Genomic DNA, 13,268 nt, shown 5'->3' on the forward strand with positions numbered 1-13,268 from the left:
GGTGAGTAGGGCATGGTGCAGGTTAGAATACAGGCAGCAGAGTTTTGGATGAACTGAAGTTTATGAAGGGTGGCGGATGGAAGGCCAGCCAAGAGGGCATTTCAATAGTTGAGCATAAAGGTAATAAAGGCATGGATGAGGGTTACAGCAGCAGATGGGCTTAAGAAGAGGCAGAAATGTACAATGTTATGGAGGTGGATCTATACGGTCTTTGTGAAGGTGAGGACATGGGGTCAAAAGCTTAGCTTGTGGTCAAATAGGACCCCAAGGTTATGAACAGTCTGGTCCAGCCTGAGACCGTGACCGAGGAGGTGGCTGGAATTGGTGGCGATGGTATGGAGTTTATGTTGGGGGCCAAAGACAATGGCCGGTATTTTCTGGAGGAAGGCGGGTTGGGGGCGGGTGGGCTCCAATGCGGGAGGCCGGGTTTCCTGCAGGCCCTATCGACTTTAGCAGCAAGGCCTGATTTGCATCTGAGGCCTTGGTTTCCTGTCCGCAGCAAGTCAGGTTGAGAGGTTGGCTGGCTGCGGGTGTGTAGGCCTGTGGCCGCACGGAGCGATAACGGAGGGTTCGCGTGAGGACCGGACCGAGCAATGGATCGGGAGTTGGGGGGGCGGTGGGGAGAGGACCGGAGATCAGGACCAGGGGAAGGATTGGGGGAGGAGCGTGAGGACTGGGAATCAGGGGCCGGGGCAATGGAAGGGGAGGGGGAGAGAACCGGGGATCGGGGGCTGGGCAATAGATGGGGGGTGGGGAGAGCGATGACCGGGGTTCAGGGCCGGGGGAAGGATCGGGGGGGTAGCGAGAACCGGGGATTGGAGGCTGGGCAGTGGATCGGGGGAGGGGTGGAGGGTGGACTGGGGATCGGGGCCGGAGAAAGGATTTGGGGGGTTGGGCAGACGATCGGAGGGAGGTTTGGGCAGAGACTGGGGCCGGCTGATTGATGTGGGTGAAGAATAGATTGGGGCCGGCCACCAGAGGATCGTGGCCAGCCTCAACATCATCGTTGGGAGAGTGGAAATGTCTGGGGAGGTGATATGAGCCCTCATGGCGGTGGGGGGAGGGAGATTCTCTGATTGCGGGGGGTGGGTTAGGTAGGTACCCTGGATCCAGCAGGTAGGTATAAAGGTTAAAAAAGAGGCTTCCAGCTTCATTACCATATTTAAATTGACATTCCGCTCCCCATACCGCCTCCGTTAAAACCAAAAGTGGGCAGGTTGGTGGCGGGATCAGGTCAGGAATCCCATTTTTAACAATATAGCTACCCCCATGCTCCAAACCCACCCGTGTTTTTAGGTTAAAATTCTGGCCATTGACTTTGGTCTTCCCAATGTTTAACTGGTGGAAACTGGCAGATAGACAGACAGACCGACTGACCGACCGACCGACCGGAGGCATTCCACAGATGGTCAGCAACAAATTGGCTTGTAAAGGTTAATGCTCAGGGACCTTTGGCTTGGTTTACATTGCAGTTTAACAAAGCAGACACATTGTTTGTTAATTTCTATCTTCCAAGGAGGGATAGGTTAGCCTGCAAATACTGAAAATTTACATTGGCCAGGATTTTCCGGGGTGTCAGCGGGAGGGATCGGTGGCGGGTTGGGTGGGAAAATAGGGTCTTTTGACAGCAAGTCAGGAACCTGTTGTCAACCCCCCGCAACATGCCTTTCCCAATGTCGGGTCTGTCAGCGCTGAGCAGATCCGACAGGCGGCGGTGGGCGACCCAATTAAACTCATTAGTATCTAGTTGACAGGTGATTAACAAGCTTTTTTAACTTACCTTTTGACTTTTACTTCATGGCCACAGGAACCACACTGTTCGGGGACCACGGCTATCAATCTGAGGCAGGAGTTCAGTGGCCATTGCTCCAGCTGATTACTTGACAGCTTCAAATGTACAGCAAAAGCTCCCACCTGACAGATCATCACTTTCCTCAGCCACAAGCTGTTTCTCAGTCCATTTCCAGGACAGATTCTGCAGGTTTTCCACTTTCCACTCTCTATCCACTCTCACCTCATTGGAAGAACTCTCTCACCATTGACAGAATACTTCTGTCATCTCTACTTCACCTGCCATCTATTCCATCAATGTGGTTGTCCTTTATAATGTTTCACCTTGGTCCTCAGGATTCGACCACTATCAGCCTCAACACCAGCAGCACCAAAAACAACACCAACCTTCCTCGCAATCACCTGATGCTGCACAGGACACAGGGCATTAGCACCCGAGCACATTGCTGCCTGAGAGACCAGGGATGGCCTCACCATGGCCAGATTTAATTCACTTTATGCTGTACACCCTGGCTACCACATGATGTGCCAGGTTGACGCCACCCTACACCAATACTATAAAGCATCCCTACAATGTCCAAGCCATTTCTTTCATACTCATCATAATTGCGGTGGCAGGGAGGGGTGGGGGGACTGTTATGTTTCACCATTCACTGCAACTCACTAAGCCACTTCCAAAGGTGCACACAAATCTGTTCAAGAACGCAAAGTGTTGATAAATAAAGGTTTCAATGTTTGACAGCACATTAACAGAAACTTTACATAAACATTGGATAAAACACTCAAGTGTGTTGTTAGTTGGTATGATTGCACTAGGATGAAGGTGAGTGTGAGGGGTGGCTAGTGAGATGGGGAAGTGATAATGTGGATAGAGAGAGATGGATGGGTGGAGGTGCAAGGTAAGTTGGTGTGAGCAATGATGTGCAGGAGTAGGGTAGGGAAGGCAGAGTGATGGGGATGTGATGAGAGGCACAGCAGGATGAAGGTGAGTGTGGCTTTGTACTAACATTTTGTGATCTAATGAGATCATCAAAAGGTTTGTGCCCATGCACCCAGATCCTCCTGATGACACCCCTGCTTGTGCCCTCCTGTGCAATGTGCAACCAGGCTGCGTTGGTGTCCTGGGGAGGTCTCTTCCGCCCATGGGAAGGGAAAAGGACCTCCCTGCGTGCTGTGACTCCCTCCATAAGCATATGGAGGAAGTCATGGGAGAACTTGGGTCCAGCCCTGCACCTCTGTGCAGTGATTGTCAGTGTTTGCAGAACTTCAATGCTGTAGAACACTGACAGCACAAATGTCAAAATAAATTTGGCCATGGTCCCTTTAAGGAAACCAGCTGATGATGCGTCATGAATGGCGTCACTAGACCTGCTTCCTCTAATTGGGCTGGGAAACACGTTTGTCAGGCTTAACAAGCCCTATCAATGTAAGCTTATTTTCCAGAGCGGGCTGGAGCCAACATCGGGGCCAAGACCCGCCACTGACCCCGGCCACACTGGACCCAACGAGGTAAGGAAAATTTCGGCCATTGTGTCATTGCCTTTATTCACTTATCCATTCACTATCTACTACATAGTTAAAAACAGTGAGTGGTCTCAACAATCTAATGGTATTGTACCCATGAGTGGAACGTTATTATACCTAATGTTGCATGACCATCAATCAATTGAATTCAAGCCTTTTATGTCAATTCTCATTGTAGTATTTAACATTTGTCACAGAGTGGCATTTTAGCAGTACATGACCTGGAAAACAGTAGATAAGTTAAGGCAAGTCCAATGTACTCAGCTCGAAATCTTCAGAAATTGGTGTTTTTATGTTTCCCCTCACTCCTGTTTTTGCTGAGTAGCGTTGGTACAGCTCCCAGGGCCTGCTCAGCCTGCCAGGTCCTTCTGTTTAGTTGCAATATTGCTACCGCTTCTGTGTCTCCCTTCCCCAGCATTTGTTAGATGGTTTCCCCAACAAGTGAGCCATTCTGCCTACCGCTATTGGCTCCTTAGCTTTCCTCTCTCAATTTCTCGCCTGCCCACCTGCCTTGCTGGTCTTGTGGTACTGCAGCCTTGTCCCTCACTGCTAATGCCCTCAATAGCCTTGTGGTAATCAGTGGGAAAAGCTGGTTGTCTGTGTTGTTTTCCTGTGTTCCCACTGATCAGCCTCTCAATGACCTTTCATTTAATTAACTTTCCCTAGAGATGTCCCGATCTTTATATAAATAACTTCCTCCCGTGAAACCCCAATCTTAATTCCCCCAGTGAAACCCCATCTTAATTCCCCCGTGAAACCCCAATCTTAATTCCCCAGTGAAGCCCCAATCTTAATTCCCCCAGTGAAACCCCAATCTTAATTCCCCCAGTGAAACCCCAATCTTAATTCCTCAGTGAAACCCCAATCTTAATTCCCCCAGTGAAACCCCAATCTTAATTCCCCAGTGAAACCCCAATCTTAATTCCCCCAGTGAAACCCCAATCTTAATTCTCCAGTGAAACCCCAATCTTAATTCCCCCAGTGAAACCCCAATCTTAATTCCTCAGTGAAACCCCAATCTTAATTCCCCAGTGAAACCCCAATCTTAATTCCCCAGTGAAACCCCAATCTTAATTCCCCCAGTGAAACCCCAATCTTAATTCTCCCAGTGAAACCCCAATCTTAATTCCCCAGTGAAATCCCAATCTTAATTCCCCCAGTGAAACCCCAATTTTAATTCCCCCAGTGAAACCCCAATCTTAATTCCCCCAGTGAAACCCCAATCTTAATTCCCCCAGTGAAACCCCAATCATAATTCCCCCAGCGAAACCCCAATCTTAATTCCCCCAGTGAAACCCCAATCTTAATTCCCCAGTGAATTTTGTTGACTGAAACCCTGGTGTTACTAATGTACAACAGCCCTTTCAATTTACTAACACCAAAGCACCTATTTTAACTTAACCCGCCCCGTTCTTGACAATTTTGGGCAGGGTGAAAATGCGTGACCAACCCGAACACGTTCCCGCTGGGGGAGGGTTAGGTAGAAATTACCTCCCACATCCTTCTGCTCAATTTATTTAATTCATCCATTCCCACCATTGGCAACTTTATTTAATTTTTTTGGTGCCATTTCTCCCATTCATCCATCTTCATTCAATTCATTTTCCTCAGTTCCATTTTTACTTTAGAATATCCCATCTCCCTCTCTGTCCTCCAACCTCTCTGACTGTCCTCATCCCCTCTCCCTCCCCCCAACTTCTCTCATTCCCCATCCTCTTCTCCTTCGTCTTCCCTCCTCTCCCATTCTTTTCCCCCTCCTCCAAACTCTCTCCTCAGCCTCCACATACCATACTCCTCCATGCTCCCCATCTCTTCCCCTTCTCCATTTTTTCTCCAATCTACCTTCCCTTCTGCTCGCCCCTTTCCTTTTTTCCCCTCCTTAAAGTACTTGTGTCATCGATTCAAACAATGTAGCTGCTTCTGTTAGCTCTAATCCTGCTCTGACAGCCCCTGGTGATCTTCGATTTTCTGCCACTCTAACTCTCCTCTCCCAGCCTCTGACTATATGCTACCTCCCCCTCCCCCACCCTCTAACCCTGCTCTACCTTTCTCTTTCTCCAGCCCACCAGCCTCTACCCTGTCCAAAATACTGCAACATGGATTTTCAGGTCATAGGGAGTGAGGGGCTCACCTATGGGGGATGTTCTGAGATACTGAACCTTAGAAAAATAGCTAGAGTAAAAGCCCAAAAAACTAACAATCACCATTCACATATTGGCCATCATTAGTGCTTTAAAGGCATGTCTACCTGACAGCATACTGAATGACCTTTAAGGGTGATCCAGGTCTGGAAAGAGGCTGAGTGAAATGCTATTGCACTCCCATAAGTGGTTTGCCAGTAAATTGTAGTCTACAGTGAACATCAAATGATACAGATTTTTTTCGGTAAATTGATATATCTCAACATGTAATCAGAAATCTTCATCACAAGCAACAGACCTAATATCATTAAGGCAATGAAGGATGGAGGCTACAACCATATTAGTTGTTTTGTAGACTCTCAATCTGATAGCGTTTAACTCTATAGCAAGCATTGTATCCCTTGCCAGAAGCATCTGCTATTACTTTCATTGTAATGTCAAAGCCACAGCTGGGATCCAGTAACAGCAATGTATGTCTGACTCAGGATAAAAACTCACATGAAATCGTCTTCTACATGCTGGAGAGATTCCTTGAGGAAAGATGACAGTACTCCATATCAGACTCACACGGGTAGAAGGGTAATTGTCAAGTGATTGTTATGCAGATGAATGTTGATAATGCTTTCATAATAAGCCACATGTTCCCCATGACATGCTTTGTCCCGCAACAAGTAGTGGACTTATGCAAAGACACAAACATTCCTTCCATGACCTCCTTCCCTTCATCTGCAGTTTCCTCCAGCTCTACATCACAATTTGCACCCTCCATTTTTCTGAGTCAGGACTACTTCTGGTTGAGAGGCTCGACATTGAAATACATTGAACGGTGTGAAGTTGATGTACTTATCTGATATATATGAACTAAATAAATGGACCAGAAAAAGTTAGGACGTGTCCATTCCAGTGTAAGTACCCTTTTAACAACGTGAAAAGTCTGAATTACTGTCATTGTAAGAGATTCCATGGCACTATTTGAAGAAGAGCAGTGGAGTTCTCAATGTCCTGGCCAATATTTGTCCCTCAACCAACATCACTAAAATCAGATTATCTGGTCAATATTGCATTGTTGTTTGTGGGACCTTGCTGTGTGCAAATTGGCTGTCGTGTTTCCGATATTAAAACAGTGATTACACTTCAAACATAATTAATTGGCTATAAAGTGCTATGGGGCTTCATGAGGTCATGAAAGGCGCTACATGGATGCAAGTCTTTCTCTCGTTCTTTTATGTTATTGATTTGAACCATGGGTGCCAGATGAGTAGTTAACAGAATTGTGTATACTTACAATGCCTTATTAATTTGAGGCAATGGGATAGGTCATTAGCACATTTCAAAAAGTGTCGCACTTACTATGTTGAATTGGTTTCATGAATAACGTACAGCAGGAGGTCAAGATAGGTAGCCAATGTATTTGCTATGGCTCCAAACAAACCAAGCAGGAGAGATGCTTCTCATTCAAGATGTTAGTTTTGATTGGCAGCTTGGTGAACCAATCCTCAACACAGAGATCTAGGGGCGGAGCAGGGGTTAACATTTTGCTTTCCTCTCGGTGTGAAAAAAGACAGTTCACAGGAGTTAGTGATACTGGTTGCTAAAGTAAGACAGGCCCACATCGAAGGCAAAATCTGCATAATTGCTCATTATTGATGTTATGAGGAATGTGGGAAACATCCTGTGAAAATGGTATTTTGTTCATTTATGTATCTCATGTAAAATAAATCTGTTTTTTGGTTTACAATTGCCCTTGCCTCACTAGAGTGCTTGTCACTCAGTCTTCTGGAAGATAGGAGAAACACCTTGGGATGCCATGTGAGGTCACCATAACCGACGAGCCGCATTGGGACCCCTGGGTCATGCTAGTGTATAGCTAGATATTGGGTAATAAAAGTTCACTCAATTCAATTCAATTCAATTTTATTTGCCATATGTAACTAGTACAATGGAATGCTTACTCCCCGTAGGGACATGTCAGCTATTCTTACAGCGCCGTGTTCAGAAAGTCAATTCTTTGGCATCCAGTGGCAGTGGGAGCACGAAGTCCCTCAGCCGCTCCGTCCTCCTCATCACCGCGGCCTCCTCCTCACTGTTGCCGGCTCGGCTCCACGTGTGGTGGCCTGCTTCTCCCGGTCACCCTCTGGCCACCATTCCCGGCTCCCCTCCTCCCAGTTGGACTGCGAGTTGTCGTGGCTGCTGCTGTTGCTCGATGCGCTGTGCTGCCTCCGCCCGACTCGCCAAACACATCCTCCGGTCGCCGCGGCCTCCACCTCACCGTCGCCGGCTCCATGGTCCGACAGCCCGGGGTCTGCTTCTCCCGCTTCCAGTCCGGCCTCTGGCCGCCATGCTCAGCTCCCCTCCTCCCAGTTGGAATGCCTTCCCGCTGAGGAGCTGCCGGCCGACGAGCTCTAGCGGGTTGACGTGGCTGCTGCTGCTCGATGCGCAGCGCTGCCTCCGCCCGACTCGCCGAACACCTCACTCCGGTTGCAGGAGCGAGTGGTGAGAGCGGGCCGCCCGAAGCAGGGAGAGCGCGCTAGCACCGGAACATCTCGGTCGCCATCTTGACCCCTTGATCCTGATCATAGGGGGCAAGGGTCTGATTATGGGAGTGACCAGCAATGCTGAACCTCAGAAAATATCTAGAGCAGATCTGAAATTTGTAACAGTCTATATAAATGTGAGTTGTGAGTCTGTTATATTATAATATAATAGAAAAGGTTTACAATCTCTTTAATATGAAGCTGTGATTTTTAAAAGTGAGAGCAGCTGGAAAAAAATAGATTCACGATCTAGGTTATATAGCAAGTTAACACACTGGCCAGGATTCTCCTCCCAGTGTAGGGTTCCACTCCCAGCTGACACCACTAGAACTCTGAACCAGTTTCCTGGATTAAGGGTATTTTGGTATGCAGAACGCACTCCCACCATGAGTAGCGTGCCCTGTAGAAGAGGAGAATTCTACTGGTGTTGCAGCGGGACTGCTCCCGCAGCACCAAAAGTCAGGAGCACCTTTAAAGGGCCTTCCAACTCCTTCCCCATGGCAGCCCAGAAGATGGCGATAACATAGATGGATGAGAAGGAAATCCACTGGGACTGTGTGCACACCCCCATCACCATTTACATTCAGCAGGCAGGGAAGGCGACAGGTGGAGGGAAAGGCATAATGTTCCCTCATTGTCTCTGGATGGTATGGCGATGAGTCATGCTTCTCAGCATCTACATAAGCTCTTGTGCCTTCACTTACCTTGGGTAGCCTGGTGAGGTCATTAAAATGAGTGGTATAGTAGGCACTGGGATATAGGATATTAAAAGATTTCTTCCACAGTGGAAGAAAGCTTATCAAATTAAAGTAATGGTTCTTGAATTTCATCTTGATGCTAGACACAAATTGTGTTACCAGGAAGCCTACGTTAACTGCTTTCTACTTGTTTTGCATTCAAAATGCATTGCATTTGAATATTCTCTTGCCTCTCAAGTGAGTATGAAAGGCTATGGGCTAAAAATTCGGTGGCGCCGTGTTTGGGGCGCCAATCTCGCCTGGGCGCCGGAATTTGCGCTCTGGGCGGAGCCGCTTGCGCCCTCCTGATATTCAGTTGGAGCGCCCCAAGAGGGACTCGGGGCGCTGCTCGAGGCTCCCTGCGTCCTGCTTGGGGCGCTCAAACTGAATATCGCAGTGCTAGGTGCCGCAGCGCCACATGCTGCGGCACGGCGCGCTGCGGTACTGCAGGCCTTCCTCCCCCTCTTAAGGGGGAGGGGCCTGCACCAGCACGATCACCGATCGCGAGTGCCGGCAAAAGAGCCCGGCACCGAGGAGAAGTGCCGGGCTCTTGGGACACAGCCGGCACTGCCCGGGGGGGTGATCAGGAGGCCGGGGAGGGCGGCGTGAGGAGGTGCTAGCAGGCGGCCACCGAAAAAAATGGCCGCCCCGCACCTCCACCTTAATTTGCGCCACTTCCGCCACAGGTAAGCCCCGTGAACCGGTCGCGATTTGCGACCAGCGTTACACGGAGGGGCGCGACCCAATATCACGTCCAGGGCAGTAGTGGGGCGCTGCGTACACCGATGACATCATCGGTGGCGGCGCAGTGCTACAGGCCAACGCCGCCAGTAGTGCCCTGCTAAATTTCGCGGGAGGTGTGGCCAGTGGCGCTAAAGCCACTGAGTGACCTCTTTAGGCGCTAACTGGTGGCGCAGCCCACCGAATTTCTAGGCCCTATGAATATTATCAGGTGTATATTTTAGCTCAAGTGCTTTTTGGGATAAACACAATTTAAAGTAACCAGCAACATATCAAAAATGACATTCAAAATACAGAGACTTTCTTGTGATTTGAAATGTGATAGATTTCCTTACCTGTCACTTTATTTTCCATATTCCATAGTTATCTGTATGGTTTTCCTCTATTCAGATAAGAGTTTTTTTATCTGAAGGGCATTTTTGTGATAATTCAAATATCATTGATCTGGCTGAACATTGATACAGGATACAATAATAATATGTTACGATCACACATTTAAAAAAATTACAGTGAAGGTTTGAACCAAGTCCTATGCAAATGCCAAAGCCACATATTGGAGTCAATTTTCCTTCTACCGCCTGGCATTACTGGGGGAGATAACGACCTCAAAAAGGTCCAGTAGCCTTATTGCCCCATTAACACCGATGCAGAGGCTAGTGACATTTTGAATGGGGTCTACCACTGAGCGCCTGAAATACCCACCTGCCTCAGATGGTAAGGCCATTTTAATATGAAAATCAGGGTCCCAGGACCCCGATTGCCATTTTAGGACGGAACTGGTGGGCCGTGCACTGACCAGATTCGCGGACAATGGAGCCAAAGAGTCCCACCCAAGGTAAATTTGGAATTATTTTTGTCATTGATGAAGTAAGACTTGCATTTATATATCACCTTTCATGTCTCTTACAAACATCTCAAAGTGCTTCATATGCAATAGATTACCTTGATGTGTAGTGGCTAATTATTCTGGCAATTGTAGCAGTCATTTTGCACGTAACAAAATTCTCACAAATAATAAGGTAAATGACCCATTAATCTTTATTGGTGGCAATGGCTGAGGGAAGAAAGTTGACTCGGACACCAGGAAAACTTTATTTTGAAAAGTTCCGTAAGATTTTTAACATCCACCTGACTCACAGGGCTGGATTTTCTGGCTGGAGGCGGGTTCGTGTCGGGTTTGGTGTTTGGCGGGTTCCGGACCCGCTGCCGGTTCCATCCGCTCTGAGCTAACGATTTTGAGTAGATTGCTGAATCAGTGGGTGTGGGTCTGCTGCTCACCTTTGATGACGTATTTGAAGCAGTTGTATTTAAGGGGCCCAGGTACCCTTTGCCTTTCATTTACATTTTGATGCTGATGAGTGCTGGTGTTTGCCGAGATGACTGCTCCTAGGCGATGACTTCTTCCATGTTCTTGTGGAGGGGTGAGAGGGCGCAGGGAGGTACTGTTCCCTTCAGATGGAAGGAGGAAGCCTCCTCAGCACACCAAGGCAGCCTGGCTACAAATAGCTGAAGAGGTCAGTGCAAGGTCGGCCTGTACACTCACCTGGGTGCTGTGTCGGAAAAGGTTCAATGATCTCCTGCATTCAGCATAAGTGAGTATAACAGCACACTTAACTTCATTCTGCTGTGCCTGTCTTCACATCCCCATCAATCTGCATTGCCAACCCTACTCCTGCACATCCAAACTCACCCCAACATCCCTTGCACTATCCCCCATCCCTCTCTCCGTATGTACAGAATCACATCCCCATCTTTCTATGCACCCCTCACACTCACTCTTAATGTTATGCCATGACAACAATTAACAACTCATAAGGAGGGAAATTGGTATTGGCACCTCACTCCACCATAGTCTCCCTCCAAACATCTATCCTCTCCATTCTTTACACTCATTCCATCACTCTCACTAAAACTGCACTTCTGCCCCTCATTGCAGGAGAAGAAATCCCACAATAGGTGGGAGAGGGAGAGAACAGGAGGGCCACCATCCGTGGTGCAGCTCACTCATGCTGAGGAGTCCGCTCTGGACATTGTTGGAGGTGCTGAGTAGCTTGAAGTGGGGGATGGAGAGACGGGCTCAGCCGAACAACCTGGTGACTGTATTAATTTCCAAACATCTGATTTGGCATTCAGGAGTGACTCATATGAGATCTGATGTTCCTAGAGGTTGAGTGCTAATTATTTGCACAAGGGAATGTGTGTGCAATCTACATATCACATGTCTAACTCATGTCTTTACTCTCCCACAGGACCATCAAGAGCCCCCCTCCCCAGGAGGAGGAGCAGGAGGACTCTTCAGAGGAACCTCCAGCCTCTGAGGGAGCAGCGTCAGCAGAAATGAGCGCACCCTGCACCAGCGCAGAGACGCACACCTCGGTGGGTCCCATGCGAGATAGAGCAGTGTTGTCACCTGGTGTCTCACAACTCACAAGTGAGCAAGAGCAGATGGTGAAGACAGGCACCACAGTGGAGAATCCTCGTTGGAGGCTGCAGGAGTCTCCTAGCTCTGCTGAGCTGCATGCAGATGCTGAGCCTCAGGGGCCATCCAGAAAGAGAACGGTGCTGGAACTTCAGGAACAAGTGCAGGAGGCTTTGACTGAGTTAGCAACCATGGTCACTGTGAGTATGCAGAGAATGGAGGAGCCCATCTCAAACATGAGCAACGCCATGGCACAGGCACTGGCAAATGTAGGTCCTGCCATGAAAAGGATGGCAACCTCCATGGAGGACATAAATCGCCAGACACAGGAGAACATGGTAACACTTCGAAATAGATGGTGAGCTATGGAGGATAGATGGGCATCTATCGTGGAAAGAAACCAGAGGTTCATGGACTTCCCTGTTATGAAGAATGTCAGCACAGACACGGGTCCTCATGACCCCAGTGATGTGCAGCAAGGTGCTCTCCAACAACTTACTGACAGAGTAGTGTGGGTGCCCCGTGAGAGGGATGGTGGTTGAAGGGGAAATGGAAGTGGGGGCTCCTCTCCAAGCGCTCACACTGCCATCCCATTGCCAACTCCTCGGTCAGGTCCCAAATGCCTCCCCCAACAGAGGTGGCTGAATCTGCCCCTACACAGATGCAGGAGGAGCAGACTTTGGCGGGGCCTTCACAGGCTCCATGACCCAGAGGACACAGAAGATAGGAGCAGGAGTAGGCCATTCGGCCCTTCGAGCCTGCTCCGCCATTCAACGAGATCATGGCTGATCAACCAAACCCTATCCCCATAACCCCGTAACCCCACGTATTTAATCCCCCCTAACACTAAGGGTCAATTTTTTTTATCATGGCCAATCAACCTAACCCGCACATCTTTGGACTGTGGGAGGAAACCGGAGCACCCGGAGGAAACCCATGCAAACACGGGGAGAATGTGCAAACTCCACACAGACAGTCACCCGAGGCCAGATTTGAACCCGGGTCCCTGGCGCTGTGAGGCAACAGTGCTAACCACTATGCCACCGTGCTGCCCAAGGCGTCTAAGCAGGCACAGCAGGGGAGTGAGCAGGCTGCCTCTATATCTGCTGAAGCCACGGGGAAGCACCATGAAGAAGCACGCGTAAGAGAAAGCTAACACACAAATAGTCACAAGGGTAGTCACTTGGGTGTTTTCATTTAAATCAGTGTAACATTTGTGTTCTTTTATTTTATTGTATTAAAGTGATGTCATGTGAATGTTTCAAAGCGTTGCCCTGTGTGTGCTCACAATTGGAGGTGACACAGCGAGGGGTGAGGGCACCTTTCATCTGAAGCAATGGTGGTGAAAGAGCTAGGAATGCACAGTTCATTGTAGGGCTGC

Source organism: Somniosus microcephalus, chromosome 14, assembly GCF_052327205.1.
Source record: "Somniosus microcephalus isolate GS21.2 chromosome 14, FLI_Smic_1.0, whole genome shotgun sequence".
Classification (NCBI taxonomy): Eukaryota; Metazoa; Chordata; class Chondrichthyes; order Squaliformes; family Somniosidae; genus Somniosus; species Somniosus microcephalus.